Source organism: Lepisosteus platostomus, chromosome 9, assembly GCF_059453375.1.
Source record: "Lepisosteus platostomus isolate fLepPlt1 chromosome 9, fLepPlt1.hap1, whole genome shotgun sequence".
Lineage (NCBI taxonomy): Eukaryota > Metazoa > Chordata > Actinopteri > Semionotiformes > Lepisosteidae > Lepisosteus > Lepisosteus platostomus.
Window position 1 is genome coordinate 2,339,305 of NC_142619.1, and position 16,917 is coordinate 2,356,221.

At 51.9% G+C, this 16,917-nt stretch overlaps 1 long non-coding RNA gene across 1 annotated transcript in view; it reads right to left on the minus strand.

The window, feature by feature from the left end:
* LOC148654354 (uncharacterized) overlaps positions 1-16,917 on the minus strand; it is a 49,367-nt gene that overhangs the window by 3,211 nt on the left and 29,239 nt on the right. The gene's annotated exons all lie outside the window — the stretch shown is intronic.

Genomic DNA, 16,917 nt, shown 5'->3' on the forward strand with positions numbered 1-16,917 from the left:
CACGATGTCTCGTTCAAACTGGTCGGCCCGATCGGCCACAGCTGTACTGGTATCCCCGTTGTCCGTGAGGGTGTGTCCCGGGTGCGAGCCTCCGGCCCCCTCCATAAGGCCAGCCCCCCCTGGGCCGCAGGGTGATCGCGTTCTTGTGGTTTTACTTCTGGTCCGGTTTCCCGCAGAGCACTGGTCGCACTGCAGCCCAGCAGCAGCGGGGCTCTCTGTTTCTCCGGGGGGGGGGGGAAAAAAACAAACACCCCCAAGACCGCAACAGGGGGCACCCCACAAATCGCTGACTCGACCGGCTTGTCAGCCGATCCATTGCGCGAATCTCTTGTCCAGATCCTAGCTTACCTGGCTTCTGCTGTTTCCTCTCTCCTCGCGTGACAGTTGGATACCTCTCTCTCTCTCTCTCTCTCTCTCTCTCTCTCTCTCTCTCTCTCTCTCTCTCTCTCTCTCTCTCTCTCTCTCTCTCTCTCTCTCTCACGCACCCTCTGGTCCGTGACAAACAGCTCGGCTCACCCCCACACCTCTAGTGTGTGACTCATACAGGGACAGTACAGTGTGTGCAAATGACCAGACGGGGAGAAAGGGAGTGACAGGGAGGAGTGACACATGCAAAGTGCTCTAATCCTCAGCACTGTGCGGATTTGCGCACTGTTACTCAGCAGGTGGAAGTCTGGCCTCCCAAAGGTGAGACTAAGAACTAAAACTGAGCGTGAGAGAGAGGGGTTCATACACACACTGACTGGACACTCCAGTACATTAACACTGCACTGAGAGAGAGGGGTTCATACACACACACTGACTGGACACTCCAGTACATTAACACTGCACTGAGAGAGAGGGGTTCATACACACACACTGACTGGACACTCCAGTACATTAACACTGCACTGAGAGAGAGGGGGGTTCATACAGACACACTGACTGGACACTCCAGTACATTAACACTGCACTGAGAGAGAGAGGGGTTCATACAGACACACTGACTGGACACTCCAGTACATTAACACTGCACTGAGAGAGAGAGTTCAATCAAACTTTATTTGACAGAAAAAAAAACAAAAGTATTAATCAAGGGTCTTAAAACTCTATTTTAAGAATTAAGAGGAAAAAAAAATAACTAAAAATAAATAAAAATCATAATTGGAATAAAACTCTTTCATTATTTATGATCCTGCACAGGACATTTCCAAAACACCAAAACTTTTCGAATGTTCTGAGGTCATTATGCGATTTGTAAAACAAAAATTCTAACGATATCCTGCTCTTCACCAACCCTTCGAACATCCTCACCAAGTCTACAGACCCGGAACCAGAGATCTTATTTTTCAGAGTCCTGTAGATGGTGAGTTTAGCCTGGCCCAGCAGAAAATTAGCGAGGAGGGTCTGAGTTTTCCGTTTTTTTGCATGACCTACCCCAAACACGAAGATAACATTGTTGAAGGCCAGGCCAAGGTTGGTGAAGAGCCGGATCAGTACAGCAAACATGGGCGACAGGCGGGGGCAGGCGCTGTAGCAGTGGAACACCGTCTCCCTCTGAGCGCAGAAGGGACAGGCGTCAGACACCGCCGGGTCCAGAACCGACACAAACGAGTTGACCCCCAGGATGGTGTGCAGGACCCTCCACTGCAGATCACCAGCCCTCTTGTTGAGGGGAAATCTGTAGAGGCTACCCCAGGCAGGCCGGACGTCATCCGGCACTCCCAGACGAGCCCTCCAGGGAGTGTCAGGGAGCGCGGACAGCTGGGCCTGGTGCCTAGATGTTACGACTAGTCTGTACAGACATTTCCCCCCAACACCAGCTAGAGACCTCTCCTCTGAGGCAAGGGGCTCAAGGAGAGATCCCGTCGGTCCGGGACTGAGCGCAGGAGACACTAGCAGACCAGGGAAAGGAGGCTGTGTGATTGGAATGCGATGATCCTCAAACAGACCCTGGATCAGCAGCATCTCCTGGAGAGGCAGAGCAGAGCGAAGCTGACTGAGAAACCTGTCTACACACCGCCGCGAGTGTAGTCCCAGCGCGTCACACGCCCACTCCACGCTGCGCCAGCAGCCCTGATCCACGTCCAGCAGGTGGTGGAGCTGTGTGATGTTGGCGTGGACCAGTCTGCTGGTAAAGTCCAAGGAGCGGCCCGGTTCTATGTCCATTCGTAGATTGTGTATTAATGGTTCCCTGAGTGTCCAGTATAGACTGGGCCGCTCCTCTTCCCTCTGCACGCGCAGATGCCGCCAGGCCTCCAGGAGACTGCGCTGGAAAGGCGGCAGTGGAGACAGGTCAACCCTGCTGGTGTCCATTAGGAAGAGCACACAGTCGAGCCCGAGGTGTCCTGCTCGACGCAGCAGGGTGAAGGTCAGCTCCCTCCAGGACAGCGAGGCCGGGCCGAACAGCAGCTTCTGCACTGCCTGCAGGCGAAAGGCGTCCACTCGGCTCCGGATGTCGATAAGTCCTTGCCCTCCGTCCTCTCTGGGCAAATAGAGGACGCCCCTCCGCAGCCAGTGCAGTCCGTCCCAGAAGAAGTCGAGGAGCGTGGCCTGCAGCTCCTCGACCAGTCCGGCTGGTGGCTCCAGACACACCAAGCGATGCCACAACATCGAAGCCACCAGGGTGTTGACAATCAGAACCCGGCCTCTGTAGGAGATCTGGGGGAGCAGCCAGCGCCAGCGGTCCAGACGACCTTTCACTTTTTCCAGGAGCCCCTCCCAGTTCTTTTTCACGCTGGCCTCATCCCCCAGGTGCACCCCCAGGTATTTGAGTCCCCCTCTGGTCCAGCTGAGCCTCTCTGGCAAGGCTGGGGGACCCATCTCGCTCCACTCCCCCAGGAGTAGGGCGCTACTCTTGGCCCAGTTCACTTTGGCTGATGATAGCCGCTGGAAATCACTTAAAGTTGACTGTAGCGCCCTGACATCCTGTTCTCCACTGACCACGACCATGATGTCATCAGCGTACGCCGAGATCTTGACAGTGGAGTCGGGGCAGCCCGGGATGGACAGGCCCCTGATGACCCGGCGCAGCTGATGTAGCAGAGGCTCGATGGCAAGGGAGTAGAGCATTCCTGAGAGTGCACAGCCCTGCCTGACTCCCCTCCGCACTGGAAACGGAGCACTCAGCCCTCCGTTGACCTTTAGCACACTGAAGATGTCACTGTACAGCACCCGAATCATGGCAACAAAGACGGGGCTGAACCCGAAGGACCTCATGGTCCTCCACAAATACTGATGTTCAACCCTATCGAAGGCCTTTTCCTGGTCTAACGAAATGAGACCAGTGTCTAAACCCAATAGTCTGGAGGTGGCCAAAACATCTCGAATCAGAAATATGTTATCAAAGATTGACCTTCCGGGCACGCAGTACGATTGGTCGGAGTGCACCACAGACCCCAGCACCACCTTCAGCCTGTTGGCCAGAGCCTTGGACAGGATTTTATAATCCACACACAGCAGGGCAACAGGTCTCCAGTTCTTAATGTCACACAGGTCCCCTTTCTTGGGCAGCAGGGTGACAACAGCTCTCCTGCAACTCAGTGGCAGATCCCCCTGCTCCAGACTTTCCAAATATACATCGAGCAGGTCAGGACCCAGCACAGCCCAGAAGGCACGATAGAATTCGGCTGGCAGGCCATCGAGACCAGGGGTCTTGCCATTGCTCAAGCCACTGAGTGCGGTGGAGAGCTCCTCCAGGGAGAGAGGCCTCTCCAGCCCTGCCCTTTCCTCTTCGGGGACCTGTGGAAGGTCTTCAAGGAACCTGCGTGTGCGGACCGAGTCCTCACTAGCCTCGCTGGAGAAGAGCGCTTTATAGAACTGCACGGTCCTCTCCTGGATCTGCCCGGCCTCGTGCAGCTCCTGCCCTGTCTCCGAGCGCAGGCAGTGGATTTGCCGGCTCTGGCCCGGTTTCTTCTCTAGGCCGAAGAAATAGCGAGTCGGGGCGTCTACCTGTGATGCACTCTGAACCCTAGAATTTATTAGAGCTCCTTGTACTTTTGTGTCCAGAAGGCCAATGAGTGATTCTTTTTGGGTTTGGAGGTCATCAATTAGCCTCCTGTCTGCACGACACTCCAGAGCCTGGTGGAGCTCCAGAATGTCTCTCTCCAGAGCCTTCATGGACTCATGGATACCTCTCGTGACACTTCCAGTGTACTGCTGGCAGAACTGGCGAATCTGCACCTTGCCAATATCCCACCACTGCCTCAGGGAGACAAAGTGGGCTTTCTGACTCCTCCACTGCTGCCAGAAGAACACGAGGCAGTCGCAGAAGTGAGCATCGTCAAGCAGCTGGGTATTAAAGTGCCAGTAGGCACTGCGGGCCCTCACTGATGGCACAGCGACTGTGCAGACAGTGAGACAGTGGTCCGACAGGCCCACTGGACAGATGGAGCACTGCTTGACGATGCTGTAATGATGTTTACGGCAGTAAAGTCGGTCTAGCCTGGCCAGAGAGAGGGTATTCCCCCTGACCTGGGCCCAGGTGTACTGCCTCGTGTCCCCATGACATCTCCTCCAGATGTCAGTGAGGTCAGACTTGACGAGGATCCTGCGCAACTCCCTGGCCGACGGGCCATGTGGCTCTGCGTGATTCCTGTCCAGTGTGCTGTTCTCTGTGCAGTTGAAATCCCCCCCCAGGAAGACCAGCTCTTCAGGCTGGCAGGTCGCCAGTGCAGTCTCAAGCTCCCTGAAGAGGGTGACCCTCTCCCCGCCGTCGGTGGGAGCGTAAACGTTAATAAAAACAAAGGTTTTCTTTCCGATAACTACTCGCACGAGTAGCAGGCGACCCTTCACCACCTCCTGGACGGCGATAGAGAGGGGCTTGAACCCCACAGAGAACAGCACCGCGACCCCCGCGCTCACAGGGGACCCGTGACTGTACACAATGTCCCCCTGCCACTCCCGCTGCCAGGCGACGATGTTGGAGCTGTCGGTGTGGGTCTCCTGCAGGAAAGTCACCTGCAGGTTCTTTTCTTTGATAATCTCCAACACCGCAGCTCGCTTCAAAGCCCTCCTGCACCCATTGGTGTTCAAACTCCCTATCCTAATGTCGCCCATGTTTGCGGAAAAGAAAAAAAGAAAAAACATAAAACACGAACAGACACGTAGCACGCAGACGGATAGTGAAGTGACGTGAGGGACAGGACTCATTCGTGCTGTGGTGCGTTCCGCGGTCCTGCCTTGATCTTACCTAAAAGGCTCTTCAGGCGCCATCTCTCCTGATCGCTGAAGTCATTCGCACCCGAGCCCCTCTTCAGATGGCGCGTCGCGGAGAGGACAAAGAGCTCGTTGTCGGGAAAAAAGTCCTCGACCACAGTTCCCCTCTTACCTTTAGTCTTCTCTAAGAACTCCCTAATGCTCTGGAAACTGTAGCCTCCTCTGCAGCTCCGCCGGGCCGAGGAGCCCGAGGCGAGAGAGGAGTCGGTGAAGCCGCCCTCGTCGTCGCTCCCGGACTCCGAGGAGCTCCGGGCGGCGGCGGCGGTGGCGGCGAGGACACTCCAGCGCGTCCTCACTCTCCCGGTGTCGGAGTCACTCGCGGCCCCCGGGCCGGCGACAGAGCCGCCCTCCACCGAGCTCTCTGTGCTGCGCTTCTTCTGCACCGCACTCTGCACAGATTTTTTCGTGCGCTTTCTCCGCGGCGTCTTAAAACCATCATCTATTTTTTCAGATGATAACTCATTTCCTCCCCACACCGTGTCTACAATTTTCGCTGGCGCTTGAGACGCGTTTTCCCCTGTCGGTGTCACTACCTGCTCTCTCTCTCCCTGACTCTCCTGAGCAGCGCTCATCTCTCCGCCAGCGCTCATCTCTTGCTCTCCGGTGTGGGGGGCTCCCTGCTCTTCTGAGGGCTGCGGTGGTCCACTCTTTACTATCTGCTCTCCTGATTGGGACGCCACCGGCTCGGGCTCACCTGCTCCCTCCAGCGATCTCCTCTCCTGCACCCCGGCCGTGGGCTCTGACTCCCCGCTGCCTCCCTGCGCTGCTCCGCTCCCCGCTGCCTGACGCTGTCGGCTAGCCTCCTGTGCGCCCTGGGGCTGAGGCTCCCTGCCTGTCTCTTCCTCCACCTCCGGGCAGTTCTTCACCACATGCCCCTCGCTCCCGCACCTGAAGCACTTCATCGATTCCGAAGTCACGAATACAACATAGTCGCAGCTGTCAATACGAAATTTAAGGGCCACATTGATCTCTTCCGTGGGGTTTTTTAGGATGACGTAGACCTGTCTCCGGAAAGAGACGACGTGCTTCAGCTGCGGAGCCCTGCAGCCCAGAGGGACCCTCCTGATCGGAGAGACCACCTGTCCGTATCGGGACAGTTCCCTCTCCAGCAGCTCGTTCCTCATGAACGGAGGCACGTTGGAGAGGGTGATCTTTCGAGCCGGGGCCGCGAGAGGCAGTACCGGGGTGAAGGTGCCGTCCAGGACAACTCCCTTCTCCACCAGGGTGTTTGCCAAATCGGTAGACTGCAAGAAAATGACTATACCTCCACTCATGCGGGAAGCGGACCTGATGTTCCTGCAGCCCACGACCTCCCCGACCGCAAGAACGCACCTCTCAAGCGGACAGAACTCCGCAGGGGAGATTTTCACACCATGGCGACGAGTTAGTTTCTCAAAGGAGAGGTCTGGAGGATCAGAGGCTCAAGAACCGGCCATGATGAGAAAATAAACCCCGCTTTTCCCCAAAAAAGACAGAAAAACACAAACCCAGTGAAGAAAACACCGCCACACGATCAAACCCACCGAAGCTCCGCCCACTCACTCACTCAGTCTCGCGAGAAACACACAGAGAGAGAGAGAGGGGTTCATACACACACACTGACTGGACACTCCAGTACATTAACACTGCACTGAGAGAGAGAGGGGTTCATACACACACACTGACTGGACACTCCAGTACATTAACACTGCACTGAGAGAGAGGGGTTCATACAGACACACTGACTGGACACTCCAGTACATTAACACTGCACTGAGAGAGAGAGAGGGGTTAATACACACACTGACTGGACACTCCAGTACATTAACACTGCACGGAGAGAGAGAGGGGTTAATACAGACACACTGACTGGACACTCCAGTACATTAACACTGCACTGAGAGAGAGAGGGGTTAATACAGACACACTGACTGGACACTCCAGTACATTAACACTGCACTGAGAGAGAGAGGGGTTAATACAGACACACTGACTGGACACTCCAGTACATTAACACTGCACTGAGAGAGAGAGGGGTTAATACAGACACACTGACTGGACACTCCAGTACATTAACACTACACTGAGAGAGAGAGAGGGGTTCATACACACACACTGACTGGACACTCCAGTACATTAACACTGCACTGAGAGAGAGAGAGGGGTTCATACAGACACACTGACTGGACACTCCAGTACATTAACACTGCACTGAGAGAGAAGGGGGTTAATACACACACACTACAGTACCCTGTCTTAGTTTTGATCCATACTCCTCTACCTCCCCATCTCCAGTTCTCTGTATCTCTTTACCCCCCCTGTTCCATCCTATACTCTTCGCTCTGTGCCAGGGGATGTAAAGCGCATTTAGTCAAATTTGGGTGTTGCCTCCCCTCAGTCTGAATGCGTAAAGAGCAGCTGACTAAGCTTCCCAGGGGCTGCTTGAGATGAAACACTGACAGGCAAATTGCTCCCCGAAACACACAGACTCTCACACAGACACGCACCCTGAGACACTGAGACACAAGGACACGCACCCTGAGATACTGAGACACAAGGACACGCACCCTGAGACACAAGGACACTCACCCTGAGATACTGAGACACGAGGACACCCACACTGAGATACTGAGACACAAGGACACAAGGACACGCACCATGAGATACAAGGACACACACACTGAGACACTGAGACACAAGGACATGCACCCTGAGATACAAGGACACACACACTGAGACACAAGGACACGCACCCTGAGACACTGAGACACAAGGACACGCACCCTGAGACACTGAGACACAAGGACACAAGGACACGCACCCTGAGACACTGAGACACAAGGACACGCACCCTGAGATACTGAGACACAAGGACACAAGGACACGCACCATGAGACACAAGGACACACACACTGAGATACTGAGACACAAGGACACGCACACTGAGATACTGAGACACAAGGACACAAGGAAATGCACCATGAGACACAAGGACACGCACCCTGAGACACTGAGACACAAGGACACGCACCCTGAGACACAAGGACACACACACTGAGATACTGAGACACAAGGACACGCACACGGAGATACTGAGACACAAGGACACAAGGAAATGCACCATGAGACACAAGGACACGCAACCTGAGACACTGAGACACAAGGACACGCACCCTGAGACATTGAGACACAAGGACACGCAACCTGAGACACTGAGACACAAGGACACGCACCCTGAGACACTGAGACAATGAGACAGAAGGACACGCACACCGAGAGACAGACACACAGCTGTGCACAGTGACACGTGCACAGGTAGACGCACGCACCTCCCTCCGAGACACAACATAGAGACTCAGAGGTCTCTGTACTTCTCTCGGCGACTCTACACCACAGAGTCATGCTCTCCATATGTCTCCCATCTGTCCCCTCTGACTGGGAGCCCACACCATCTCCTCAGGACCAAACCCTCCTGCGATGAAATGCTACTGGGGCTGGAATTGTATTACTGGTGGCCACGCGTAGATAATCCTTACAATTTTAACTCTACGCCACACACGTGAATAGACTGAGTGCTTTCTCAATTTCTTTAGTAACACAGAGAGCTGTTACTGTACATAACACTAGATCTATTCACCTGAGCTGTTAACAGGCACAGAAAAACATTTGATTATATTCAAAACCTAAAACATCTGAAAAGTGCAAAACTGTCTCAAGTAGCAAATGTATATTTTTCTGTTCGCGTGAGCTGCTGAAATTTCTGAAGTTGTTCCTGCTTTCGGAAGAGCAAGACCCACAAAACGTCTTATAAACTGCATCTATAATCAATCAGATGGGTGTCTCCCCTTGTATGAGGGGAAAAAATAAAATATCTTCAGGACACGGGTCCATAGCAACAATGTGTAGCACATTGTTTGTGAAACAGTGTTTCGCTGCTATCAGAAGAACTGTGCTCCCTACGTACTCCATCCTCTAGAAACATTACATATCTCGCACCTGTTAGGATAAAGGTGGGTCTTAGAAACTCCAGTTATGCTGACACACTGCAGAATGACCATATGGCTACGCTAACACACTGCAGAATGGCCATATGGATACGCTAACACACTGCAGAATGGCCATATGGATACACTGACACACTGCAGAATGGCCATATGGCCACACTGACACACTGCAGAATGGCCATATGGCCACACTGACACACTGCAGAATGGCCATATGGCCACACTGACACACTGCAGAATGGCCATATGGCTACACTGACACACTGCAGAATGGCCATATGGCCACACTGACACACTGCAGAATGGCCATATGGCCACACTGACACACTGCAGAATGGCCATATGGATACACTGACACACTGCAGAATGACCATATGGATACGCTAACACACTGCAGAATGGCCATATGGATATGCTAACACACTGCAGAATGACCATTTGGCCACGCTAACACACTGCAGAATGACTATATGGCCACACTGACACACTGCAGAATGACCATATGGCCACACTGACACACTGCAGAATGACCATATGGATACGCTGACACACTGCAGAATGGCCATATGGATAAGCTGACACACTGCAGAATGACCATATGGATACGCTAACACACTGCAGAATGGCCATATGGCCACACTGACACACTGCAGAATGACCATATGGCCACGCTAACACACTGCAGAATGACCATATGGCCACACTGACACACTGCAGAATGACCATATGGATACGCTAACACACTGCAGAATGACCATATGGATATGCTAACACACTGCAGAATGGCCATATGGATATGCTAACACACTGCAGAATGGCCATATGGCCACACTGACACACTGCAGAATGGCCATATGGCCACACTGACACACTGCAGAATGACCATATGGCCACGCTAACACACTGCAGAATGACCATATGGCCACACTGACACACTGCAGAATGACCATATGGATACGCTAACACACTGCAGAATGACCATATGGATATGCTAACACACTGCAGAATGGCCATATGGCCACACTGACACACTGCAGAATGGCCATATGGCCACGCTAACACACTGCAGAATGGCCATATGGATACGCTAACACACTGCAGAATGACCATATGGATACGCTAACACACTGCAGAATGACCATATGGATACGCTAACACACTGCAGAATGGCCATATGGCCACACTGACACACTGCAGAATGGCCATATGGCCACGCTAACACACTGCAGAATGGCCATATGGATACGCTGACACACTGCAGAATGGCCATATGGATACGCTGACACACTGCAGAATGGCCATATGGATACGCTAACACACTGCAGAATGGCCATATGGCCACGCTAACACACTGCAGAATGACCATATGGATACACTAACACACTGCAGAATGGCCATATGGCCACACTGACACACTGCAGAATAGCCATATGGATACGCTGACACACTGCAGAATGACCATATGGCCACACTGACACACTGCAGAATGGCCATATGGATACGCTAACACACTGCAGAATGACCATATGGATACGCTAACACACTGCAGAATGGCCATATGGATACGCTAACACACTGCAGAATGGCCATATGGCCACGCTGACACACTGCAGAATGGCCATATGGCCACACTGACACACTGCAGAATGGCCATATGGCCACACTGACACACTGCAGAATGGCCATATGGATACGCTAACACACTGCAGAATGGCCATATGGATACGCTAACACACTGCAGAATGGCCATATGGATACGCTAACACACTGCAGAATGGCCATATGGATACACTGACACACTGCAGAATGACCATATGGATACGCTAACACACTGCAGAATGACCATTTGGCCACGCTAACACACTGCAGAATGACCATATGGCCACACTGACACACTGCAGAATGACCATATGGCTACGCTAACACACTGCAGAATGACCATATGGCCACACTGACACACTGCAGAATGACCATATGGATACGCTAACACACTGCAGAATGACCATATGGATACGCTAACACACTGCAGAATGGCCATATGGCCACACTGACACACTGCAGAATGGCCATATGGCCACGCTAACACACTGCAGAATGGCCATATGGATACGCTAACACACTGCAGAATGACCATATGGATACGCTAACACACTGCAGAATGGCCATATGGCCACACTGACACACTGCAGAATGGCCATATGGCCACGCTAACACACTGCAGAATGGCCATATGGATACGCTGACACACTGCAGAATGGCCATATGGATACGCTGACACACTGCAGAATGGCCATATGGATACGCTAACACACTGCAGAATGGCCATATGGCCACGCTAACACACTGCAGAATGACCATATGGATACACTAACACACTGCAGAATGGCCATATGGCCACACTGACACACTGCAGAATAGCCATATGGATACGCTGACACACTGCAGAATGACCATATGGCCACACTGACACACTGCAGAATGGCCATATGGATACGCTAACACACTGCAGAATGACCATATGGATACGCTAACACACTGCAGAATGGCCATATGGATACGCTAACACACTGCAGAATGGCCATATGGCCACGCTGACACACTGCAGAATGGCCATATGGCCACACTGACACACTGCAGAATGGCCATATGGCCACACTGACACACTGCAGAATGGCCATATGGATACGCTAACACACTGCAGAATGGCCATATGGATACGCTAACACACTGCAGAATGGCCATATGGATACGCTAACACACTGCAGAATGGCCATATGGATACACTGACACACTGCAGAATGACCATATGGATACGCTAACACACTGCAGAATGACCATTTGGCCACGCTAACACACTGCAGAATGACCATATGGCCACACTGACACACTGCAGAATGACCATATGGCTACGCTAACACACTGCAGAATGGCCATATGGCCACACTGACACACTGCAGAATGGCCATATGGCCACACTGACACACTGCAGAATGGCCATATGGATACACTGACACACTGCAGAATGACCATATGGCCACACTGACACACTGCAGAATGGCCATATGGCCACACTGACACACTGCAGAATGGCCATATGGCCACACTGACACACTGCAGAATGGCCATATGGATACGCTAACACACTGCAGAATGGCCATATGGCCACGCTAACACACTGCAGAATGGCCATATGGATACACTGACACACTGCAGAATGACCATATGGATACGCTAACACACTGCAGAATGGCCATATGGATACGCTAACACACTGCAGAATGACCATATGGCCACGCTAACACACTGCAGAATGGCCATATGGCTACGCTAACACACTGCAGAATGACCATATGGCTACGCTAACACACTGCAGAATGGCCATATGGCCACACTGACACACTGCAGAATGGCCATATGGCCACACTGACACACTGCAGAATGGCCATATGGATACACTGACACACTGCAGAATGACCATATGGATACGCTAACACACTGCAGAATGGCCATATGGCCACGCTAACACACTGCAGAATGGCCATATGGATACGCTAACACACTGCAGAATGGCCATATGGATACGCTAACACACTGCAGAATGGCCATATGGATACGCTAACACACTGCAGAATGGCCATATGGCCACACTGACACACTGCAGAATGACCATATGGATACACTAACACACTGCAGAATGGCCATATGGCCACACTGACACACTGCAGAATAGCCATATGGATACGCTGACACACTGCAGAATGACCATATGGCCACACTGACACACTGCAGAATGGCCATATGGATACGCTAACACACTGCAGAATGACCATATGGATACGCTAACACACTGCAGAATGGCCATATGGATACGCTAACACACTGCAGAATGGCCATATGGATACGCTAACACACTGCAGAATGGCCATATGGCTACGCTAACACACTGCAGAATGGCCATATGGCCACGCTGACACACTGCAGAATGGCCATATGGCCACACTGACACACTGCAGAATGGCCATATGGATACGCTAACACACTGCAGAATGGCCATATGGATACGCTAACACACTGCAGAATGGCCATATGGCCACGCTGACACACTGCAGAATGGCCATATGGCCACACTGACACACTGCAGAATGGCCATATGGATACGCTAACACACTGCAGAATGGCCATATGGATACGCTAACACACTGCAGAATGGCCATATGGCCACGCTGACACACTGCAGAATGGCCATATGGCCACACTGACACACTGCAGAATGGCCATATGGATACGCTAACACACTGCAGAATGGCCATATGGATACGCTAACACACTGCAGAATGGCCATATGGATACGCTAACACACTGCAGAATGGCCATATGGATACGCTATCACACTGCAGAATGACCATATGGCCACGCTAACACACTGCAGAATGACCATATGGCCACGCTAACACACTGCAGAATGGCCATATGGATACGCTAACACACTGCAGAATGGCCATATGGCTACGCTAATACACTGCAGAATGGCCATATGGATACGCTAACACACTGCAGAAAGGCCATATGGATACGCTAACACACTGCAGAATGGCCATATGGATACGCTAACACACTGCAGAATGGCCATATGGATACGCTATCACACTGCAGAATGACCATATGGCCACGCTAACACACTGCAGAATGGCCATATGGCTACGCTAATACACTGCAGAATGGCCATATGGATACGCTAACACACTGCAGAAAGGCCATATGGATACGCTAACACACTGCAGAATGGCCATATGGATACGCTAACACACTGCAGAATGGCCATATGGATACGCTATCACACTGCAGAATGACCATATGGCCACGCTAACACACTGCAGAATGACCATATGGCCACGCTAACACACTGCAGAATGACCATATGGCCACGCTAACACACTGCAGAATGGCCATATGGATACGCTGACACACTGCAGAATGGCCATATGGATACGCTAACACACTGCAGAATGGCCATATGGCCACACTGACACACTGCAGAATGACCATATGGCCACACTGACACACTGCAGAATGGCCATATGGATACGCTAACACACTGCAGAATGACCATATGGATACGCTAACACACTGCAGAATGGCCATATGGCCACGCTAACACACTGCAGAATGGCCATATGGCCACGCTAACACACTGCAGAATGGCCATATGGCCACACTGACACACTGCAGAATGGCCATATGGATACGCTAACACACTGCAGAATGGCCATATGGCCACACTGACACACTGCAGAATGGCCATATGGATACGCTAACACACTGCAGAATGACCATATGGCCACACTGACACACTGCAGAATGACCATATGGATACGCTAACACACTGCAGAATGGCCATATGGCCACGCTAACACACTGCAGAATGACCATATGGCCACACTGACACACTGCAGAATGACCATATGGCCACACTGACACACTGCAGAATGGCCATATGGCCACACTGACACACTGCAGAATGGCCATATGGATACGCTGACACACTGCAGAATGACCATATGGATACGCTAACACACTGCAGAATGACCATATGGATACGCTGACACACTGCAGAATGACCATATGGATACGCTAACACACTGCAGAATGGCCATATGGATACGCTAACACACTGCAGAATGGCCATATGGCCACGCTAACACACTGCAGAATGGCCATATGGCCACACTGACACACTGCAGAATGACCATATGGATATGCTAACACACTGCAGAATGGCCATATGGATACGCTAACACACTGCAGAATGACCATATGGATACGCTAACACACTGCAGAATGACCATATGGCCACACTGACACACTGCAGAATGGCCATATGGCCACACTGACACACTGCAGAATGACCATATGGCCACGCTAACACACTGCAGAATGACCATATGGCCACGCTAACACACTGCAGAATGGCCATATGGATACGCTAACACACTGCAGAATGGCCATATGGATACGCTGACACACTGCAGAATGGCCATATGGCCACACTGACACACTGCAGAATGGCCATATGGCCACACTGACACACTGCAGAATGGCCATATGGATACGTTAACACACTGCAGAATGGCCATATGGATACGCTAACACACTGCAGAATGGCCATATGGCTACGCTAACACACTGCAGAATGGCCATATGGCCACACTGACACACTGCAGAATGGCCATATGGCCACACTGACACACTGCAGAATGGCCATATGGCTACACTGACACACTGCAGAATGACCATATGGATACGCTGACACACTGCAGAATGGCCATATGGCCACACTGACACACTGCAGAATGACCATATGGCCACGCTAACACACTGCAGAATGACCATATGGCCACGCTAACACACTGCAGAATGGCCATATGGATACGCTAACACACTGCAGAATGGCCATATGGATACGCTAACACACTGCAGAATGGCCATATGGCCACACTGACACACTGCAGAATGACCATATGGATACGCTAACACACTGCAGAATGGCCATATGGATACGCTAACACACTGCAGAATGACCATATGGCCACACTGACACACTGCAGAATGACCATATGGCCACGCTGACACACTGCAGAATGACCATATGGCCACACTGACACACTGCAGAATGGCCATATGGATACGCTGACACACTGCAGAATGGCCATATGGCCATGCTAACACACTGCAGAATGGCCATATGGCCACGCTAACACACTGCAGAATGGCCATATGGATACGCTAACACACTGCAGAATGGCCATATGGATACGCTAACACACTGCAGAATGACCATATGGATACGCTAACACACTGCAGAATGGCCATATGGCCACACTGACACACTGCAGAATGACCATATGGCCACGCTGACACACTGCAGAATGGCCATATGGCCACACTGACACACTGCAGAATGGCCATATGGCCACACTGACACACTGCAGAATGGCCATATGGCCACGCTGACACACTGCAGAATGGCCATATGGCCACACTGACACACTGCAGAATGGCCATATGGCCACACTGACACACTGCAGAATGGCCATATGGCCACGCTGACACACTGCAGAATGGCCATATGGCCACACTGACACACTGCAGAATGGCCATATGGCCACGCTGACACACTGCAGAATGACCATATGGCCACGCTGACACACTGCAGAATGGCCATATGGCCACACTGACACACTGCAGAATGGCCATATGGCCACGCTGACACACTGCAGAATGGCCATATGGCCACACTGACACACTGCAGAATGACCATATGGATACGCTAACACACTGCAGAATGGCCATATGGCCACACTGACACACTGCAGAATGGCCATATGGCCACGCTGACACACTGCAGAATGGCCATATGGCCACACTGACACACTGCAGAATGACCATATGGATACGCTAACACACTGCAGAATGGCCATATGGCCACACTGACACACTGCAGAATGGCGATATGGATACGCTAACACACTGCAGAATGGCCATATGGATACGCTAACACACTGCAGAATGGCCATATGGATACGCTAACACACTGCAGAATGACCATATGGATACGCTAACACACTGCAGAATGGCCATATGGCCACGCTAACACACTGCAGAATGACCATATGGCCACACTGACACACTGCAGAATGACCATATGGCCACAGTGACACACTGCAGAATGGGCATATGG